Below are 22,802 nucleotides of genomic sequence, written 5' to 3' on the forward strand. Positions count from 1 at the left end.
AAGTCCCAATTGAAGGCAACAGTCCACCAATGGGGATAGAAAGCCACCGCTCAGGCAGAGAGATCCCACGGGCCAGCGTCTGCGGCCAAAAGGGCTCTCCCGACATCTACCAAGCCGGGGAGTGGACTCCTGATGCTGAACTGCAGGCAGCCCAAGTACACAACACAGTGCAGGAGAAAGGCCAAGACCACCGAACTGGGTGGGGGACCAGACGTAGCCGGCTGCGGGCACCGACCACCATCAACTTGGTTTACCAGAGACTTGTGTGTGTCAATAACCGTGAGTACAACAGTGCCATCTGGCCGTGCACCGCCCTGCACCGCCCAGCTATCCCCAACGGGTCCCTGGGCCATCATCCCTACCCACGGAGGGGTTAACATCTTGCTGCACTGCCATCTCCCCCGGGTGCCCAGTAATCGCAGCGGGGGTGTCCAACTTCACCACAACCCGTGGGTGGCATCACGAACTCAAACACAGCTCCGTCCGTGCACCTACCTACCCCCCTCCAAAAGCACCAGTACCACTTTCAGAGCGAAGTGACCCCGGGTCCGGAGGCGCTCGAGCCACTCACCAATGAGCCTGGATCCGAGCGGCTCGGCTGCAGCTGAGCGCGGGGCGGTACAGTTGTACCAATGGTATGTCTAGAATCTCTCATTCTCTCAATAATCGTTTTTTTAGTAAAGAACTGTCCATTAACATTTCAGTATTATATTTTTCTAAAATTAGGCCAGTGTGTGCTCAACTGTTGTACCTTACATCTGTACCATGGAACCCTTTGGCATCATGCTATCCAGGGTGTATGAATATGACAGGTAATTAGTGTTGAGCGAGTAGTTAACTTATGCTGTTAGCGAGTACTGTCCGCTACTTGCATACTTGTTACGAGTAGCGGGCGCAATGTGAAATAGTCGCTAAGTAGCGAGTAACCCAAAAGCCGTACTTTTCGTGCGAGTAGCGAATAGTACGGCCTTTTGGTTACTCGCTGCTTAGCGACTATTTCACATTGACTTACATTGCATCCGCTACTTGTAACGAGTATGCGAGTAGCAGTATGCGAGTACGAAGAGTTAACTACTCGTTCAACATTACAGCTCATCTCTACAGAATTGAGGCAGAATTTTGTTAGTTTTTTTATTTATGATTTGTACATAAAAGTACCTAAATAATGCATGACAGAAATATATCAGAAGGATGAAACAGATAAAAGGTGCTGTACTTTTATAACATATTTCTATAGACTGGCTGATTTTAGTCAACATTTGGGAAATATAATGTACCTGCAATATAAAATAATGTGAATATGAAAGACTGTTTTGATAAATTAGATGCAATTTTCTGCAAAACTAATGTCATTTTCTATTCCATTTTCCTCATCAATATGTTATGTTTCTTTTTTTAACTTTCTATTCAGTCTAGACTCAAACAGCACATAAGCGCAACAGGATCAGAAAGATTTTTTTTCGCAAAAAAACAAAAAAAGAAAGGCCAAACATATACCGTATGTCTGCTGTTTCAGTTTTGTTACTTTTGCTAACTAAGCCATATTTTTTCCAAATCTTGCAACATGTGTTCTGCACACCATGTCCTGTTTGTGAGTTACCTGTGATATATTTCTATCTTCTGGAGATTGCAGTTAATTTCCAGAAATATACATGTAAAAATTGCCAGGCTAACCCATCAGTTATTTCAGTTACTAAAGTATATGCAATTAAATAATCTTTGCATTCCATTCCTGTCTCGCTCAACCAACATTGCATGTATGCTTATCAGTGTTATGTAGTGCAGGTCAGAAATATGTGACGAATGAAGGCTGAAATGAAATCAAAATGTAAATCTCATGGCACCCTAGTTTTTTGCAAGCGAAATGAATTATTGCATATTTGCTACATACAGTTGAGCTCAAAAGTTTACATACCCCTGCACATTTTTTTGCTTTCTTTGCCTTTTTTCAGAGAATATGAATGATAACACAAACATTTTTTTTTAACTCATGGTTAGTGGTTGAGTGAAGCCATTTATTGTCAGACTACTTTGTTTTCTCTTTTTAAATCATAATAACAACCAAAAAAAGCAAAATGACCCTGATCAAAAGTTTACATACCCTGGGGATTTTGGCCTGATAACTAGAGATGATCGAATACCAAAATATTCGACTCCGCAAATATCCGACGAATAGGCCACCACTATTCGACTATTCGCGAATAGTCGATGCGCAATGTAAGTCTATGGGAAACCCAAATAATTTCACGTTGGACCTAACAGCGAGCTGTGGTGACTGAGGAAAAGGCTGAAATAGATGGAAAAGGCAAAAACAGTGTGGGCACAGACTTTAGAAGATGACTGACTGCATTTCTAGTTTCTTGGAATAACATGCTCAGAGCAGCAAGCAGCTTTTACGTAGTCACCAGAACAGCTCTCAAACCAAAGTAAAAGCGGGGGAATTGAGAAGAAACAATTGGTAGTGCCTAATCACTGTAATAAAATGTCAAATCAAGCTCCAACCTCAAAAAAACACTTTAGCAAATATTCACATTTTTCGATTTTTACATATTTCTCCCTTTTTTTGATTAGAAAGGGCTCTAACTTAAGGCCCCGTCACACGCAATGACGTATCTAATGATATATCGCCAGGGTCACGGATTCCGTGCTGCACATCGGGCATCGTTAGCGTCGTCGTTGCATGTGACACCAACGAGCGACCATTAACGATGGAAAATACTCACCTAATCGTCCATCGTTGACACGTCATTCATTTTCAAAAAATCGTTGATTATTGAGGATGCAGGTTGTTCGTCGTTCCTGAGGCAGCACACATCGCTATGTGTGACACCTCGGGAACGACGAACTTCAGCTTACATGCGGCTGCCGGCAATGTGGAAGGAAAGAGTGGGTGGGATGTTACGGCCGCTCATCTCCTCCCCTTCGCTTCTATTGGGCGGCCGCTTAGTGACGCCGCTGTGACGTCGCACAAACCATACCCTTAGAAAGGAGGCGGTTCGCCGGCCACAGCGACGTCGCTAGGCAGGTAAGTCCCGTGTGATGGCTCCGAACGATATTGTACACCACGGGCAGCGATTTGCCCCTGATGTACAAACGATGGTCTGTCTCGCACCTGCTTTTTTGGGATTTATTTGACAGCACTTTAAAAGGTCAGCTACAATGTGCCCGTTGGGATGTTGGCCTTGCCCTCCTCCTCCACCAACACCACCGTCTCCAGTGGCCCTCTATTGAAATTTGATTCAAATTATTCAGTAATGTCTGTTTTATGGACAAATGAACGCCACGCTGGGACATCGAAGCTGATGTCATTAATGATGATTGCATCTGGCCAAAAGCAGGTTGGGAGCAGGAGGCATCATCGCCTGCTTCCTAGACCACAGTTTGTGAAACATGCAGCACCGTAGAAGTGGCAGTTGTTTCACTCTGGAACTAAGGCTTTATTCCACTAACTAACACTGAGGATTTAAAAAAAATTCAGTTTCCGCAGAGGGGAATGGTTCAGACACCATGTAGCACAGCATCAGAAAGTACTCCCAATTGCTTTTTTTAAAAAAAATTGGGATTGGGAGGATTTGCAACAGTGCATAACATGCCAAGGAGTTAAAAAAAAATCTGATTCCACAGTGGGCCATGTGTAACACAACGTGGAGCACAGCATCAATAAAGAACACAAATAGAGACTGCCTGACCAATTGCTATAGCCAGTGTAGCCTCGACAGTGATTGTGCCAGTGCATAATGTACAAAGGCTTGAAAAATATTGCCGTGGGTGATTGGGCCAAACAATTACATCACAGCAACATAAGTTAGATTAGTCATGCGGTATCATTAGATGATAGAAGGCAAAATAGTCTTGAATGAGAAACAATGGAACTTATTTGAACATAAGAAATACAAATTTTTTCAGCTACCCTTATTATTGGGTCTTGTTAACAGGCGGCCTGAGATACTCTGGTGCAATCCATCTATGGTTCATTTTGATCATCGCCAAACTGTCTGCACTTTCCGTGGATAGTCGTGTGCAAGTATCTGTTATTATTGACCCCGCTGAGCTGAAAACACGCTCAGACAACACACTTGCAGCAGGGCAAGCTAGCACTTCCAAAGTGTATAAGGCGAGGTCTGACTAAGTGTTGAGCTTGGAAACTCAATAGTTAAAGGGAACTGTAGACTCTGAAAGCACGCTGATATGGTCACCTACATACTCCCTCACCATCTTACTTAAGTGTTCCCTCCTTGTCATAGTTCCCCCAACCTGTATCTGATTCAAAGTTGACGGTTTGTGGAAAGTGGACAAGTTTTGGCACATTAGTCCCCCCGCGTGTGTTGCTCCTACTATGTGTAGCCCTCTTTTGTAATCCTGTTGCATGAGATGATACTCTACCTCTGATGCCGGCATTATCTGAGCGTAATCGATTCATTAACTGGTCCACTACAGTCCTCTTAAATGTTTCCATAGTACATTCCTTATTTGCCTCGACAAGTAGCGAAGCGAATTTGTCTTTGTAGCGTGGGTCAAGGAAGGTACGTAACCAGTATTTGTTGTCTGCCAAAATGTGGACTAGCCGACAGTCATGAGAAAGGCAGTATGACATGAACTGTGCCATGTGTGCCACACTCCGAATTGGAAACCTTTGTGTGTCACTGCTAAGAATATATTATGTCACCCTAAACCTCCTCTCCTCCTCAGTCTCTCTCTCTTTCTCCTCCTCAGACCATCCATGCTGGACAGCCCTGAAGCTTGGGTTGTCAATCTCTTAGTTATCAACTTCAAACCATTCCTGTTCTTTATCATCCTCCTCATCCTCATGATGCTGACCAAAGGTGGCCTGAGCCTGTTGGCTGAGGTTGTGCGGATTACTAGCAATCATTGTGAAGTCTGGATTCACAGACACCTCGGGTGCATTAACACTTTGGTCAGTCAGACCATCCAGAGAGAGTTTCAATAAACAAATCAGTGGAATGGTAATGCTGATAAGAGCATCATCACTGCTCCCAATGTTGGTACAGTAATCAAAATTCTCTGAGACCTAACACATGTCTGCAATCCACACCCACTCGGCAGTACTTATGTCTGGCAGCTGCGTCTGACGGGCATGTTCCAGCTGGAATTGGGATACTGCCCTCTGCTGCTTATGGATCCTGGCCAACATATGATAGGTTGAATTCCATCTCGTAGGCAGGTCACATATTAGTCTGTGACAAGGCAAGTGTAAGCTCTGCTGCAGCACTGGCAGTCCAGCAAAAGAGGGAGATGACTTGCGGAAATGGGCGCTAATACGACGTAAGTAGGTATGGTATCTCAGGGTATTTCTTCAGAAAGTGCTGAACTACTAAATTTACAACGTGGGCCATACAAGGAACGTGTACAAGCTTTCCAAGCTTTAAAACCACCACCAGATTATGACCATTATCGCACACTACTATCCCTGGATGGAGGTCAAACGGTGCAAGCCACTCATCTGTCTGCTCAGTTATTGCTTTCAAAAGCTCAGGTGCCGTGTGTGATTTGTCACTGATACAGATGAGCCTCAGTAGAGCGTGTTGCCGCTTAGCTGAGGCAGTGCTGCTGTGATCCCAGCTGGGGAATGATGTCAACGGTTGGACACTGGCGGATGTTGAGGAGGATGCACAGGAGCCAGATGAAGAGTAGGAGGAGGAAGTAGTTGTTGCTGTGTAGGAGGCTACTGAAACTCTGTTTGAAGTGGGGCCCGCTATTCTAGGTGTGGGAATTATATGGGATGTTGCCGGCTCAGACTCTGTACCAGCCGCCACCAGGTTCATCCAGTGCGCCGTCAGTGAGATGTAGCGTCCCTGTCCACTTCTGCTTGTCCATGTGTCTGTGATTAAGTGGACCTTCCCTGTTATGGCATTGGGGAGAGGCCTTTTGATGTTTATGGACACGTGATTGTGGAGCGCAGGGACAGCACAATGAGCAAAATAGTGGCGGCTAGGCACAGATTACCGATGTTTTGCCACCGCCAAAAGGTCGCGGAAAGCTTCTATTCCCACAAGCCGATACGACAATATCTCAAGGGCTATCAATCGTGCAATGTGTGCAGTTATGATTTGTGCCCTTGGGTGCGTAACGGGGTATTTTCGCTTATTTTCAAAGGTCTGTGGTATGGACAACTGAAAGGAATGCTGGGACACCGAAGCGGATGTGGTCGATGATGATTGAGTTTGGCCAACACCAGGTTGGAAGAAGGAGGCATCAGTGCCACCTTCTTGCAAACGAGTTTGGGAAACAGGCAGCCAAGGGGAAGTGGCAGTGTTTTGAGTCTGGAAATCATGTTTTTTACCTAGAGATTTCAACCACCTAGTGGTTTGCTTGGCTAACATATGGTTTCTCATGCTGGTGGTGCCCAAGCTGGAAGTATTTCTGCCTCTGCTAAGCTTAGTCTGACAGATTTGACAAATGGCAACCATTTGGTCCAAAGGACTCTTGGAAAAAAACTCCCACACAATCGCAACATGGCCCCTTGGACTCTGAGATGAAACAGGTGGTGGTGTCATGTGTACAGTTGGTTGACCTCTAGCAGTGGCCGAAACCCTGTCTCTTACAGCCTTTTTGCAGACTATGGGTACATGCTCCTTTGTGCTGCTGCTTTCGCAATCCATGCCACCAGTCCATGTTGGATCAGTCATCTCATCATCGTCCAGGTCGTCTTCACATTCCTGAAGGTCAACATCTTCGGTAATGGAGGTTTCAGGCTGACCTGAGTGCAACTGTGTCTCATCATCCTCAAACACTTCCACCTGTTTGCCCAGCATGTCATGGCCAAAAACATGGCTTTCTTCTGGCCTTGGGTGCTCAAAGATCTGTACATCACTGCACACCCCGGCCATACGTGATTTGGTGGTGTTGAACGGTGAGAGGCAAAAAAATTCAAAGGGTCCCGTAAACAGTTCCTCAGAGTAACCTGCTTTGGGGTCATATGTTTCCTTAGAATACTGATGTTGTGAGGAAGGAGGACAAGGGTGAGGATTCGATGGCCCAGCCTCTGGGCTACTCAGGTCTGTCTGTGTGGACCCTTGGGATTTGCTACTCGACAAGTAACTGGAGACCTTTTCTGCTAGCCAACTCGTTACCTGTTAGTACTGTTCAGGGCGCAAGAGTGGTTTCCCATATGGAACAGAAAATTGGGATAGGAAGGCAGAGGTTGATAAAGGAGGAACCTTTTTCTTTGGCTCCGTCACACTGCTTGGGCGACCACCACTGTCACTACTTTTCCACGGCCCTTACTGCCTCTTTTTCCCATTTTTTGGGTTTGATTATTTAAAGGTGAACACTGTAACGTGACCTTTTGTACATGCAATGGAACAACACTGATGCCAGGTTGGTAATTAGTTGGGTTATTAGTTTCCCACGATAGCTGTTTCTGTAAATCTAAAAAACGCAAGGTACCTTTATTGAACATAGTACCACTTGGAGGAGTCGACAAAGATGTTGTGAAAGGAATAGCCCGGACTGCTGCTCCAAAGGGGCTCGAGGGAGGGCAGCATGACTAGGAGGGATGCCAGGCCATAGGGTCAGCAAGGGGTTAATGTAGAAAGTTTAGTTTGAGTGGGAAATATGGGGGTGGAACTAAGGCGGGCTTTGCACATTACGACATCGCAGGTGCGATGTCGGTGGGGTCAAATTGAAAGTGACGCACATCCGGCATCGCAGGCGACATCGTAGTGTGTAAAGCCTAGATGATACGATTAACGAGCGCAAAAGCGTCGTAATCGTATCATTGGTATAGCGTCGGCGTAATCCATAATTACGCTGACGCGACGATGTTGTTCCTCGTCCTTGCGGCAGCACACATCGCTGTGTGTGAAGCCGCAGGAGCGAGGAACATCTCCTACCGGCATCACCGCGGCTTCCGCAGGATATGCGAAAGGAAGGAGGTGGGCGGGATGTTTACATCCCGCTCATCTCTGCCCCTCCACTCCTATTGGCCGCCTGCCGTGTGATGTCGCAGTGACGCCGTACGACCCGCCCCCTTAATAAGGAGGCGGGTCGCCGGCCAGAGCGACGTCCCAGGACAGGTGAGTCCATGTGAAGCTGCCGTAGTGATAATGTTCGCTACGACAGCTATCACAAGGATATCGCAGCTGCGACGGGGGCGGGGACTATCGCGCTCGGCATCGCAAGCATCGCCTTGCGATGTCGCAGCGTGCAAAGTACCCCAAAGGGGCAGTTAGGACTAGGGGTCAGTTTGATTGGTCATGGGGTGGTGCTGTTGGGGGGTCGTATATAGGTCAGGTCAAGGGTGTGGGTGGGCATTCCTACCTGGACGGTGACTGGAATTGTTTGGTGCATCGCCTGGATCCTGAAGATGGACGGTCTCGTGGCACAGATGAAGAGGATGGTCGAGCAGCGTGGCCAGCAGTGGATGGAGGAGCAGCTGCAGCGCTGGTCTGGAAAAGTTAGCGACGCTGAAGACGGTGCCCCCCTGCCTCCGAAGTGGCAGTGAAGATCGCGGCCTCCAGAGCGTCTGAGTCCGGAGATGTCATCGTGGAGCCGGCGGCGGAGGAGGAGCCCCAGCGGACGGTCCATGGCAGCGGCGGATCAAGCAGACGGGACATCGCGGGGCCTGGGCCGGAAGTCGGGCCGCAGGCAGCAAGGCAGCAGGGCGGTGAGTGGCGTGGCTTGCCCCCCTCCTTCTTCCGGATCTCGGAGCGCAATAGTGACGTGAACGTCACGGCCGCTTGACCCGGCGCGGTCACCTGGCCCGGCGTGGTCGCGTGGCCCGGCGCGTTCACGTGATGCAGCACGCTCACCTGATCCGGCACTCTCCGCGGACCCGTCCTGCTCGCCTGGCCCGTCCTGTTCCACTGACCCGACGCGGTCACATGGAGTGGCGTCACGGTCACGTAGAGCGGTGTCGTGGTCACGTGGGGCGGCTTCGCGGTCACGTGGGGCGGCGCTGCAGTCACGGGGGCCGGCGGCTCTGTCACATGACCGCGACCCACCGGCTGGGAGAACGGCGTCTGTAAAAGGAGCCAGGAGAGAGGGACGGGACCCTCTACCACAGCTGGGGGCGGAGCCTATGCCGGAGCATAGGACTTCTGTGGCAGCAAAGGGGCCAAGGCAATGGCCCGGGTCGGGGTCCGGACGGTGCAGAGACTGGACGGATGACAATGGGGAGGCGTCAAGATCAGCCACACCACGCAGGGCTGCCGTTCAGCAGGCCTCTGGCAGGATTATCGCAGGAGGATCGGCTGTCGGAGCGCAGCACAGCACCGCATGCAGGCGTTTTTCTGGGCGGACCGGGCTACAGGTCGAGCCTGCCGGACGGCGGGCTCCCTGGTCCAGGGTCCAGTGAGGAGGACGACATCGTGGAGGATGACGTCGCAGAGGATGACAGCACTGGCGACGACGAACCGGCTGGAGCGCGTCGCAGAGGACATGTGACGGCTGTTTCGGGGACCTCTTGGAGTCAGCCTGGTAAGACCACGGTTTTCCCTATCTCTAGCATGTCTGGTTTGGCGGTTGGTGGTGAGGCTGGTGGTATGAGTGTCGTGCAGGGTTTGAATGTGGTTTCTGGTGGTATGGGCGGTTTGCCTGGTGGCCCGAGTGGGGGGCCGGGTGCGAATGTGGTGCCGGGTGACGTCAGCGTGGCATCCGAGTTGCTGCGTTTGGTTAGGGGTTCATTTGCCCCCGTGGGGGGCCCTAGCATGGTGTGGCAGGGAGTGGCAGGCGCGACGGTTCAGGATGTTGTGGCCACTGCTGCCGGTGCGGCGGCCAGTGGAAATGTTGTCAGTGAGCCGGTGGTGGTGGCTCCCGCTGCCACAGCTGCTGCTGTGGTAGATGTAGTTCGTTTAGATGACAGGGCGAGAGGGGAGGTGTATGTCTGCTTTGATGAGCCATTGGGGGCGCATTTGAAGCAGGAGGTTAGGAAGAAGATATGGAAGGACGAATAAGTGGAAATATTCTCGTTACTTCCTTTGGAGAAGTTTAACCTTGATCGGGTTAAACCGGATGAGAGCAAAAAGGATGAGGAAGAGCGGCGGCGTTATTGCGTTATTCCTCGCACTTTTCAGAATTGGTTGCAGGCGTTTGTGATACTGGCCAGTGTGGTGGGGAAAGGCTCCGGACAACTATTTGGCGCTTTTTTGTTATCTGGATTCTATCTGTGAAGCGTACAGGACCTATGGGGGGACTGCTTGGCTACGATATGACGAGCAGTTTCGCCAGAGGAAAGCGGTCAGACCCAATTTACAGTGGGACCACAAAGAAATCAGTCTCTGGATGCGGCTGATGGCTGCGCCGACGTCGGCATCGCAGTTCTTTCCAGGGGGTTCTGGCAGAGGATCTTTTGGCACCTCGCCAGGGCGCAAAAAGGGCGTTTGCTGGCAGTTCAACGAAAAGGACTGCTGCTTTGGGTCCTCCTGCCGATTTAAGCACGAATGTTCGGGCTTTGGCGGCGCCCACAGTTATCTCAAGTGCTTCAGGAAGGGAAAAGGGAAGGCCGCAGAGTCTTCGTCAAAAAGGGAGGACCCCAGTGAGGGTAGATCGGATGGCGCCGTTTCTAAGTAGATACCCGGATCGGGTATCTACGGGAGGGTTGTTGAGTGAAGGTTTTAGTTTTGGTTTCAAGATACCGTCAGTTGTTAAGTCTGGCGAGATTCATTTGAAAAATTTACAGTCGACTCGCTTACATGGCGATATAGTTGCAGATAAGTTGCGGAAGGAGGTGGAATTGGGACGGATGGCGGGGCCCTTTGATGCTCCTCCATTGCCTGACTTGGAGGTGTCCCCGTTGGGGTTGGTCCCAAAAATGGAACCTAACAAGTTTTGGCTGATTCACCATTTGTCGTATCCTACTGGCAGGTCGGTGAATGACGGTATTGATCCTGAGCTGGTTTCAGTATCGTATGTTTGTTTTGATAGGGCAGTGGAATGGCTAAGGAAGTTGGGTCGTGGCTCGCTTTTGGCGAAAACGGATGTGGAAGCCGCCTTACGTCTGTTACCGGTGCACCCGGACAGTTTTCACCTGTTGGGGTGTTGGTGGGAGGACAAGTTTTATGTAGATTGTTGTATGCCTATGGGCTGTTCAATTTCATGTTCTTATTTTGAGAAGTTTAGTTGTTTTTTGGAGTGGGTAATTAAGGAGGAGGCGGGCTTGGATTCAGTGTTGCACTACTTGGATGACTTTTTGTGTATGGGGCCTGCTGGATCTCCACAGTGTTCCCTTTTGCTTCGGACAGTGGAGCAGGTTGCTCTCCGCTTTGGCGTTCCGTTGGCACCTGAAAAGACGGAGGGTCCGGTTACGGTTTTGAAATTTTTGGGAATTGAGTTAGATACAGTTGCCATGGAGTGCCGCTTGTCGGAGGACAAGCTGGGGGATTTGAGGCGTTGTGTTCAAAGGGCCATGGAAGCCAAGAAAATTTGTTTACGGGATTTGCAGTCCCTGTTGGGAAAGTTGAATTTTGCTTGTAGGATTTTGCCGATGGGAAGAGTTTTTTCCCGTTGCTTGGCTCAAGCCACTACCGGTGTGTCCCATCCTTTGCATTTTGTACGTTTGAAAGTCGAGCACAAGGCGGACCTGAGAGTGTGGTCCCGTTTTTTACAGTTGTATAATGGACGGTCATTGTGGCTTTGTGAGGTGGTGTCCAATGATGAGTTGGTCCTTTATACGGATGCGGCGGGATCCAGTGGCTTTGGGGCATATTTTGGGGGGAGATGGTGTGTCGGCAGGTGGCCTGAATCTTGGCGGGTTTCCGGTTTGACCAGGAATTTGGCTCTGTTGGAACTTTTTCCTATTGTCGTGGCCATAGAGGTTTGGGGACAGGATCTGAGAGACAGAAAGATGCGTTTTATGTGTGATAACCTGGGGGTTGTTCAGTGTGTTAACAAGTTGACAGTAGATTCCCCTCCAGTGGTGGATCTCTTGCGGCATTTGGTGTTGAAATGTCTGGAGCTTAATTTGTGGATTTGCGCTGTGCATGTGCCGGGGGTTTTGAATTCCGTGGCTGATGCTTTATCTCGCTTCCAGTGGGACCGTTTTTGAATGCTGGTGCCGAAAGCGGAGCAGCAGGAGACCGTGTGGCCCGTCTGGTTGTGGGACCTGGTTTGCAGCCGGCCTGGGAATTGATCAAGCAATCGGTGGCACCCAGTACGTAGCGCAGCTATACTGCGGCATGGGATCGTTGGCTTGAGTTGGTTGCTGAGGTTGGAGGTGATGTACCTGAAGGTGACAGGGTTTATTTAGTTTTATTCATGATGGGTAGGGCGAAGGAAGAAGGCCTGTCATGGTCGGCGGTTGCTGGCAGGCTGGCCGGCATGGCTTTCTTTTTTAGGTTACTGGGCTGGAAGGACGTCACTAAGGATTTCAGGGTGCGCCAGGCGTTGAAGGGCTACCGTAGGGCAAGGGTGTGCCGAGACCTTAGGCGCCCGGTGTCTTTTGAACTGCTGGGCAATTTGTTGTCGGTTTTGCCCCGTGTGTGTTTTTCGGAGTATGAATGCAGTTTGTTTGGGACCGCTTTCGTTTTGGCCTTCTTTGGGGCGTTCAGAATCAGTGAACTGGTGAGTAGGAACACGAGGAGTCACGGAGGTTTGTTGTTGGAGGATGTGGCATGCGGTGTGGATACGGTACGGTGTTGCTTGAGACGGTCAAAGATGGATCAGCTGGGTAGAGGTCGTGTGGTGGAACTGTGGGGTGTACCTGGCCTAGCGGAGTGCCCCGTTAAACAGGTGTTGTCATTTTTAGAGGTGAGGGGAACCCGCCCGGGGTCCCTTTTGTCTCACCGTGACGGGTCAGCCTTGTCCAGTTACCAGTTTGTCTGTATCTTTCGGAGGTGCCTGCAGTGTTGCGGTCTCAACGAAGCTGAGTTCGCGTCTCATTCCTTTCGGATTGGGGCTGCGACTCAGGCGGCTCGTTGGGGCCTGGGCACGCAGGCTGTCCGTAAGATTGGACGCTGGGAATCGGCTAGGTATGATCCTACAGTCAGGGCCAGAAATGTTTGGACAGTGACACAAGTTTTGTTATTTTAGCTGTTTACAAAAACATGTTCAGAAATACAATTATATATATAATATGGGCTGAAAGTGCACACTCCCAGCTGCAATATGAGAGTTTTCACATCCAAATCGGAGAAAGGGTTTAGGAATCATAGCTCTGTAATGCCTAGCCTCCACTTTTTTAAGGGACCAAAAGTAATTGGACAAGGGACTCTAAGGGCTGCAATTAACTCTGAAGGTGTCTCCCTCGTTAACCTGTAATCAATGAAGTAGTTAAAAGGTCTGGGGTTGATTACAGGTGTGTGGTTTTGCATTTGGAAGCTGTTGCTGTGACCAGACAACATGCGGTCTAAGGAACTCTCAATTGAGGTGAAGCAGAACATCCTGAGGCTGAAAAAAAAGAAAAAGTCCATCAGAGAGATAGCAGACATGCTTGGAGTAGCAAAATCAACAGTCGGGTACATTCTGAGAAAAAAGGAATTGACTGGTGAGCTTGGGAACTCAAAAAGGCCTGGGCGTCCACGGATGACAACAGTGGTGGATGATCGCCGCATACTTTCTTTGGTGAAGAAGAACCCATTCACAACATCAACTGAAGTCCAGAACACTCTCAGTGAAGTAGGTGTATCTGTCTCTAAGTCAACAGTAAAGAGAAGACTCCATAAAAGTAAATACAAAGGGTTCACATTTAGATGCAAACCATTCATCAATTCCAAAAATAGATAGGCCAGAGTTAAATTTGCTGAAAAACACCTCATGAAGCCAGCTCAGTTCTGGAAAAGTATTCTATGGACAGATGAGACAAAGATCAACCTGTACCAGAATGATGGGAAGAAAAAAGTTTGGAGAAGAAAGGGAACGGCACATGATCCAAGGCACACCACATCCTCTGTAAAACATGGTGGAGGCAACGTGATGGCATGGGCATGCATGGCTTTCAATGGCACTGGGTCACTTGTGTTTATTGATGACATAACAGCAGACAAGAGTAGCCGGATGAATTCTGAAGTGTACCGGGGTATACTTTCAGCCCAGATTCAGCCAAATGCCGCAAAGTTGATCGGACGGCGCTTCATAGTACAGATGGACAATGACCCCAAGCATACAGCCAAAGCTACAGAGGAGTTCATGAGTGCAAAAAACTGGAACATTCTGCAATGGCCAAGTCAATCACCAGATCTTAACCCAATTGAGCATGCATTTCTCTTGCTCAAATCCAGACTTAAGACGGAAAGACCCACAAACAAGCAAGACCTGAAGGCTGCGGCTGTAAAGGCCTGGCAAAGCATTAAGAAGGAGAAAACCCAGCGTTTGGTGATGTCCATGGGTTCCAGACTTAAGGCAGTGATTGCCTCCAAAGGATTCGCAACAAAATATTAAAAATAAAAATATTTTGTTTGGGTTTGGTTTATTTGTCCAATTACTTTTGACCTCCTAAAATGTGGAGTGTTTGTAAAGAAATGTGTACAATTCCTACAATTTCTATCAGATATTTTTGTTCAAACCTTCAAATTAAACGTTACAATCTGCACTTGAATTCTGTTGTAGAGGTTTCATTTCAAATCCAATGTGGTGGCATGCAGAGCCCAACTCGCGAAAATTGTGTCACTGTCCAAATATTTCTGGACCTAACTGTACGTGCGGCCAACCTTGTTGTAAGATGTTGGGAAGGGTCAGGTCGGGGCAGCATTTGCTTGGTCCTCATTACCCTTTCTTCCCCATGTCCCCCCCTTTTTGCCCCCCTTCCCCTTCCATATTGTCACCTTTTGTCTCATAGGTTTACCCTTATTGGTGTGGGTGCTGGGTCACTCGTATGTGTATTGGGGGTGCTTTTCATGCGGGAGTAAGACTGAACGGCCGTCAGTTGGGGGTTCCCAGGGAAAAGGCGACAGTGCGATGGATCGGCGTCAGGGGTATGCTGTGGAGTGAAGTTTTGCCTACCTGGCATCGCCATGCAGAGTTACATAGACCACCAGACGTGGTAGTGACACACGCGGGTGGGAATGACTTGAGTCTTTGGGCGTCCAGGGACCTGATCCAGGACATAAAGTGCGACTGCCTGCGTCTCCTGTCATCCCACCCGGGTCTAGTGATCGTGTGGTCTGATATTGTTGCGCGGCGGGCATGGCGGCGTGCCAGGTCGGTGGAGGCTGTTAACAGAGCGCGAAGTAAAGTGAATTGTGAGATTGGGCATTTTGTTTCTCGGGTCGGGGGTGTCTCGGTGCGGCACCAGGAGTTGGAATCAGCGTCCGCCGACTTGTTGCGGTGTGACGGGTTCCATTTAAATTCGGTTGGGAATGATATCTGGGCCTTAGGGCTTATGGAAGGGGTCGAGAAGGCTTTGGTGTTGTGGGAGGACTCGCGCGCACAAGGGGTCATGCGCACTCGCGGTGGCGGAAAGGAGGGGGGTGTCTGAAGGTGAGGGTTTGCACAGAGGAGAGGACGGAACCCAGTGCCAGAGCGGGTTACCTCTAGCGGTGCAATTGTTTGGTGAAACGGGTCCTTGCTGGGTTAAGTCTCAGCGGGACATGGTGTGGGCAACATCTGGCCAGGGCTCTTGAGTCGGTGTGTTGCGGCTGAGGGTCAGGAGGTGGGCCGATGTTGCAAGGAACAGTTTGGTCAACCTTCAGGTACCCCCCCTCCTTTTTCGGGTGTTCTTCAATGAATATTTGTATTGTTATATGGCTTATGTTTTGTTATTAATAAATGGGGCTGCTGTGGCCTTTATATCCAATGTCGCGCAGTGTTTTGTGTTTATTTTAGATAAGAACCCTGGTGGGTAGGGGGGTGTTGGGTGAATGATAAGGCCTTTAGTCAGACATTCCGGAGTCATGACTTTTAGCCATAAAAGAAAACAGGGTTTGACACTACTTTTATTTTAGAATTATTTTTTGGCCCTCTGACTGTGGTTTAGTAGCAGCAGGCCACTATATAGGTTCTGTAAGATATAAAGAAAACACCAGTATGCTAGGTTGGTGCTCTGACGGTATTTGGCTTCAGGCAGAAATAGAGCCACTGACACCGACTATTAATTAAAATTTTGTAACACTGACACTGTGTTTTAATAGCAGCAGGCCACTATCTAGGTTCTCTAAGATTTGAAGCAAACAACAGGATGCTAGGTTGGTGCTATGATGGTATTTGGCTTCAGGCAGAACTACAGGCCATGACAGCAATTTTTTTATTTTTTTTTACACTTAAGGTGGCTTTACACGCTACGATATCGTTAATGTTTTATCGTCGGGGTCACGTTGTTAGGGATGCACATCCGGCGTCATTAACGATATCGCAGTGCGTGACACTTACCAGCAACCTTAAGCGACCTCAAAAATGGTGAAAATCGTTCACCATGGAGAGGTCGTCCCAAAGTAAAAAATTGGTAAGGGTTGTTTATCCAGGTGGTTCATCGCTCCTGCGGCAGCACCACATCGCTATGTGTGACACCGCAGGAGCGAGGAACGTCTCCTTACCAGCCGCCGGCTACAATGCGGAAGGAAAAGGCGGGCGGGATGTTTACATCACGCTCAGCTCCGCCCCTCCGCTTTGATTGGCCAGCCGCTTAATGACATTGCGATGACGTCGCTGTGATGCCAAACGTCCCTCCCCCTTGAAGGAGGGATTGTTCGGCAGTCACAGCGACGCCGCCGACCAGGTAAGTGCGTGTGACGCTGCCGTAGCGATAATGTTCGCTGCGGTAGCGATCACAAACAATCGCATGCGCGACAGGGGCGGGTACTTACACGCTCGATATCGCTACAAATTGCTAGCGATATCGCTACCGTGTAAAGCCCCCTTTACACTAGCTTTTTTTTAGCATTAGGGTACTATAGAGTTTGTGTACGTTATGAAGCCAACACAAGGACGCAACTCTGCTGGTATGAATTGAGATGGTGGCTGACAGGCACTACACTACACCTGAACCCGTTGTTTTGGAAATTTTGGGACCTTTTTTAGGAATTTGCAATACCTATCCCTAGTAGAAGAGACATAGGAGATGAAGCAGTGCTGGGATTGTTGGTTAATTAGTAGCAGATGTCAGGACAGCTTGAAATCTCTCCCTGCCTCTGAAAAAACTCTCCCTATATCAGACACTGCACTAACATACCGTATGCAGCACTTATAAGAGGATTTTTTATTTTTTTATTTTTTTTAAAGATGGATCACTCTCACCTAACAAAGCACTGGACTAACACTGACCCTTTAGCTGGGTCCGAATTCACTGTTTTGCAGCCTGGTGATTTATGAAGCTGTTACCAGCTACTGACTAATGGCTTCACCCCTTAGAAGAACTATTTAGGAGTTTGCAGCAAGAACACTATCCCTTAGACCCGCAACACACATCCGTTTTTTTTGTACGTGTGCGGTACGTATTTTCACGTACCGGAGACACGGAGACCCATGTTATTCAATGGTAGATGGCACACACACGTAAAATCACACAGAACGTGTGTCCGTGTGGTAAGTACGTGTGTGAGCTTTTCTACACGGACGACATGTCCGTTTTTGGCCGGCAGCACGCAGGCACGGTCCCGCTTTAGTCTATGGGTCCGTGCCTGCACGGACCGCACACGGGGTATGTCCGTGTTCAGTACGTATCGTCCGTGTCCGTTTTTCATCACAAAATCTGAAACACTTGTTACCAATCTATCAGGTCAATTGATAGCCATTAATTTTGGCGCCAAACATACATTTCCTGTCTCATTTGCAGCTGGGCACCTGTCCTCTCACTGCAGGGGAACTTTGAGCACAGAGAACACCACAGGTACTGAACATGGCGCCCAGAATCGATACAGAGAGGCTGATTGGAGAAGTAGAGAGGCATCCAGAGCTGTGGGACACACGTGTTGATGGCTACCATGACAGGTTAATGGAGGAACGAGCATGGATGTCTGTGGCAGAGATAGTCTACCCTAGGAATGGATGGTCTCAATGTACCCCTGGAAGGAAAAATAGATATGGTGAGTACAGATATTTGCATTGCTTCTGTCTTTACCTACATGTGCTCATTCTGTAGGCAGAGTATAAACATATCTGTATAGTTTGTTTTGCATGTATTAATGGGCCTGACTCATTTTGAGCTACACTGGAGACTCACAAACAGGATAGTGTAGTTTTTTGGCCTTTTGAACTATTCATTGCAGTTTACTAGTAATGTCAACATGTGTATATGTGGCCTGCAAAGCATTTTATGCATGTACAAAAGGCATTTCAGGGTGGTCAAGCAACAATTAAACATGTTTGAAATATATTTGTGTTTTCAATGTTGTGCTTTTTCTATTGCAAATGTGCTGTGAATTGTCTATACATTTTGAGTTGTATTTCTATGTTTGGTTTATTATGCATGTCCCTTGGTGTCACCATGTCTGGAATGGTAACAGTAATGTGTAGTGTATAATGGAAAATCTTTGAGGAACATATGGCACTTCATGGGTTTATAGACATTTTGTTTCTCATGGCTTACTGAAGGTTTTTTTTTTTTATTTTTGTAATTAAAAAAGGAGATAAATGATTATACAGTGGTTTAATCTTTTTACTGAAGATCTTGTTTACTTTGTCATGCTTATTGTGTTATTATGTCACTATATGAGTGTCATGGGTTGTTGTTTTCATACACAGGGATGTGTGTTCCAATTTATTTAAATTGCTGCAATACAAGAATAATGTTTTATTTTTTTATTGTTCAATTGTTATAATTTGTGACCTTATTATACAATTTTTTGTTTTTAAACAGTGGATCTTGTTAAACGGTGATGGCGCTCAGCACGTGACCAGTTCAGAAGAGAATATAACCCAGTGGCAACCACAGCTGCCGCAGCCAAAAAGAAAAAATATGTCCATTATGAAAGACTCAGCTTCCTCATGCCCATTATGGAAGTACCAAAGTAAGTTTAAACCATTACATCACATGGTGTGGAGACATGGGGCTCAGTGGGTGCTCTCATCCACTAAAACCCGCCACCTTTAGAAAGACAGCGTGGCTCAGGGCTCATCCCAACTGAACGCCAGCCTCCTTAACCGTGGGCGTAACACTACTCAGACAACACAGGGTGAGGGAACCACAATAATTAGACTTTATTGGATCCCCAAACAATTAACAGCACATAACACATAACCAGCAAAACACACAAATGTAACAGGCAACAGAGTCTCACCCTACCGCTGGCTCACCAGGGATTTAGAATGTCCATGCCTCACAGGTTCCACGCTGTCTGAGGTCTGCAAAGTCTGTAACAGGTGACTGAACTGTCCCAACCTGAGTGTCCTCCTTAGGTAGTCCTGGTTTGATGTTAAAATCCTGGCAGCCGGAGTCGAAATCCTAGGCTGTGGATATGGTCTCCAACCGGGTCCGGAGTCCCTAGATTGAAGCCATAAGATATCCTGATCCTCTAGTCAGCTCCAAAGAGCTTAGACTGGATCCATCAACCTTCATTCCCCTGGTGGCTTAAAGAAGTCCCTTTTATAGCCATAACTTTCCCTTAGGATACACTTCGTCCTCATCGATTGGTTGGACAAGATTGCTTCTCCCATTGGATGAATTTCAAGCTGCATGGATAATGTTCATTTAAATGATGTGCATAGAAAGACTCAGGGTGTACATGTAATCTGGGAGTCACCGACTAGACAATGGCTACTAAGGTAATCACATTAGCAATACACAACTACAATACAATGGTTACTGGAAAAGTGTGGAGAACAATACGTCTGGCTTTCAATGGCCAACACAATTACATTGAGTCAACAAGAGTCTTGTAAAAACAATGAGGGACTTCTCCCCCATCTATATACAATCTATCATGCTGTCTGGCTGGATTTTAAGAAACTTTAACCCATGAGAGTCCATGTCGTCACATTCCTCCCCCTTCTTAATATTAGCCAGACATGATAGGCTTCCGATCATCCTTCTCCTCTTGTCGGGAAAGCCCATCCGCATTTCCATGGTTCTTGCCTTGTTTATGGGAGATGGAAAAATTGTAAGATTGTAATGCCAGACTCCACCTGAGCAAGCGTCCGTTGTCCCCGGCAGTGCGATTTAGCCAACTCAATGGATTGTGGTCAGTGAGGACTGTGAACTCATTGCCATAGAGGTAGGGCTGCAATTTTTTTAGGGCCCAGACTATGGCCAGGCATTCTTTTTCTATGGTGGCATAAGCCCTCTCTCGGTCCAACAGTTTCCGGGAGAGGTAAGCTATCGGATGTTCCTCACCGTTGTCCCCCACTTGGCTAAGTACAGCTCCTAGTCCTCCCCCTCGGACTCCACATATCGGCTAATGAGCTGTTTGAGCATTTTGTTGAAGCGCTCACACAATCCATTTGTTTCAGGATGGTAGGGGGTTGTGCGCATGGGGCGGACTCCATGTTTTTCCCACAGGGTGTGAATCAGTTCACTTTGGAACTGTGCCCCCTGGTCAGTCAATACTTCTTGTGGAAACCCTACCCGGCTAAAGATGTCCAGTAGAGCTTGAGCCACGTGCTCTGCATCTATGGAGGTTAAGGCAACGGCTTCTGGGTAACGGGTGGAAAAGTCTACCAGGGTGAGGATGAATCTTTTTCCACTGCGGCTGGGGATGGCTAAGGGGCCTATATCAATGGCAACTCTCTGGAACGGTTCTCCTATCAAGGGCATGGGTTGAAGTGGGGCACGGCATGGGGCTCCCCCCATATGCTGACACACTGGGCAAGAGGCTCTGTATTTTTGCACTTCTTGAGTGACCCTTGGCCAGAAAAAACTACGCAGCAGGCGGGCCCGAGTCTTTTTGGTCCCCATGTGCCCAGCCGCAGGAACATCATGAGCTAAACGCAACAGTTGGGGTCGGTATGGCTGGGGTACCACAAGCTGATGTACACGGGTCCAGGGTTTTTCTGGGCAGGATGCGGGCTTCTCCCGATATAAGAGGCCTTTTTCCCATCTATATACCTCCCCCTGATTTCCTCCCCCAGGTTGGGTGGCCGCACTACGGATAAGCTCTAAGGTGGGGTCTGACAGTTGAGCTTCCCTGAACTCTTTACGATCTATCTCCCCCCAATCAATGGCCACAGTTGGGTCTGATGTACTCACATTTGTTGGCTCTGATGAGGAGGCTGAAGATTGAGGAGTTGGGTTCTCCTCTGATGGGCTGGAAGAAAGACCTGCATCAGGATGGTGTTTGGCTTGGCTGCGGGTGATGGCGGTGACAAACTGGCTGGATAGTCCTTGTCCTAGGTCATTTCCCAAAATTATAGGGGTGAGGAGGCCGTCCATGAGCCCCACTTCAACCTCTCCTTGGTCAGTTCCCCAGTCCAACTGCACTCGTGCCAGAGGGATGTTCGAGCGCTGGCCCCCAGCAAGGGTGATGGTCACTTGGCGGCCAGGTAAATGATGTTCTGTGGGAACAATATCTGGGCTGACCAGGGTGATGAAAGATCCCGAGTCTCGAAGTCCCTGAGCCTGTATATCACCGACCTTGACCGTCTGGATTTGGGGATGGAGGTTAGCTGGTGTACGGTGTCCGGCCTGCCGTAGGGTGTGGACTGGATAAACCACTTCCTCAGCTATTGGTGTTTCTCGGGAGTAGCATTCCTCAGGTCTCGTTGGTTCATCTCGGCATATGTTGACTGGTAGACGGGCTCCAGGCATGGGGCCCCGGTTTTGTAGACACTCTTTGGCCATGTGTCCAAGGCGCCCACACGTATAACAGCGCCGTGGGTTAGACAAGTCACCCACCCTGTTGGTAAACCTTTGTCTTGTTGGGGCTTCTGTGGGGTAACGAGTTAGTCCAGCACGTGAGTCTGGGGGTCGCTTGGATCCATGGTTGAGGGACCTATTGGGCCTCCAGCTGGGTCGGTTGGCTGTAAATTCGTCAGCCAATCGCGCTGCTTGCTCTGGGGTGTCGGGCTTCCTGTCAGCTACCCATTCTCGGATTTCCGGGTCCATCTGCTCCAGCAGCTGTTCAAGCACTATCACATCCCGGAGGGCAGCAGCGGAGTGGGCAGCCCGACCATCGAGCCAGCGATTACAGTGTCGTCGGAGTTGACTGCCAAATTCGACGTACGAGACACCCTGGCGAGACATAGTCCGGAACTTAGTGCGATGTCTCTCGGGTGTTATGGTAAAAAGGGCCAACAAAGTGTCCTTAATAATTCCGTAGTCCAAGCAGTCCTGAGGCCCAAGTGATCGGACAGCCTCCTGGGCCCGGACCGGCAAGCTTGTCCACAGGTATTTGGACCACTCATCTGTGGGCACCTGGTGCATACGCATTAGCATCTCAAAGTTTTGCAAGTGTTCATCTATCTCAGTGCTGGAATCATTAAACACTGGCACATCCCTGTAGCGAAGATTACTTCCTTGGTGGTGGTCTATCCTGGAGGTAGGTGCTGATGGTGAGGAAATTGGAAATCCAAACACAAATTGCAGAACACCAGCCCTCTCTTCCCTTGAAGCTTCAGGCCCCAATGCAGTAAACAATTCCTTGACTCGGTCTGCTTGGGTTTGGTTTGTTTCCAGACTGTCACTGGATCTAGGATGAGATACAGGGTTTACCTCCTCTGATACCACAACGGCAGTGTCCTCATCATCCTCTGCATCATTCTGGGCATCCCAACAGACTAATTTCCGGATCAAGTCTGACCGAGTGTCAGTGTTCCTGTAGTCAGTCTTTTGCATCTGGCACAGATCCTGTAGCATCCATTTACTGCTGCGGTCGTAACTCCTCTCTGGTCCTTGTCCCATGGCTGAGCTGGTGGGGTTGGACATGGCAGCGTCCGAAACCTGAATGCCTCCCCTATGGCCTGCTGGGTATGCTTATGTGCCTCCCTGGTTGTTGAGCCCTGGACGGTGTCCGAAAACACCAGTCCACTGCAGCTCCCCTGGG

The sequence above is a fragment of the Anomaloglossus baeobatrachus genome, chromosome 1, assembly GCF_048569485.1.
Source record: "Anomaloglossus baeobatrachus isolate aAnoBae1 chromosome 1, aAnoBae1.hap1, whole genome shotgun sequence".
NCBI lineage: Eukaryota > Metazoa > Chordata > Amphibia > Anura > Aromobatidae > Anomaloglossus > Anomaloglossus baeobatrachus.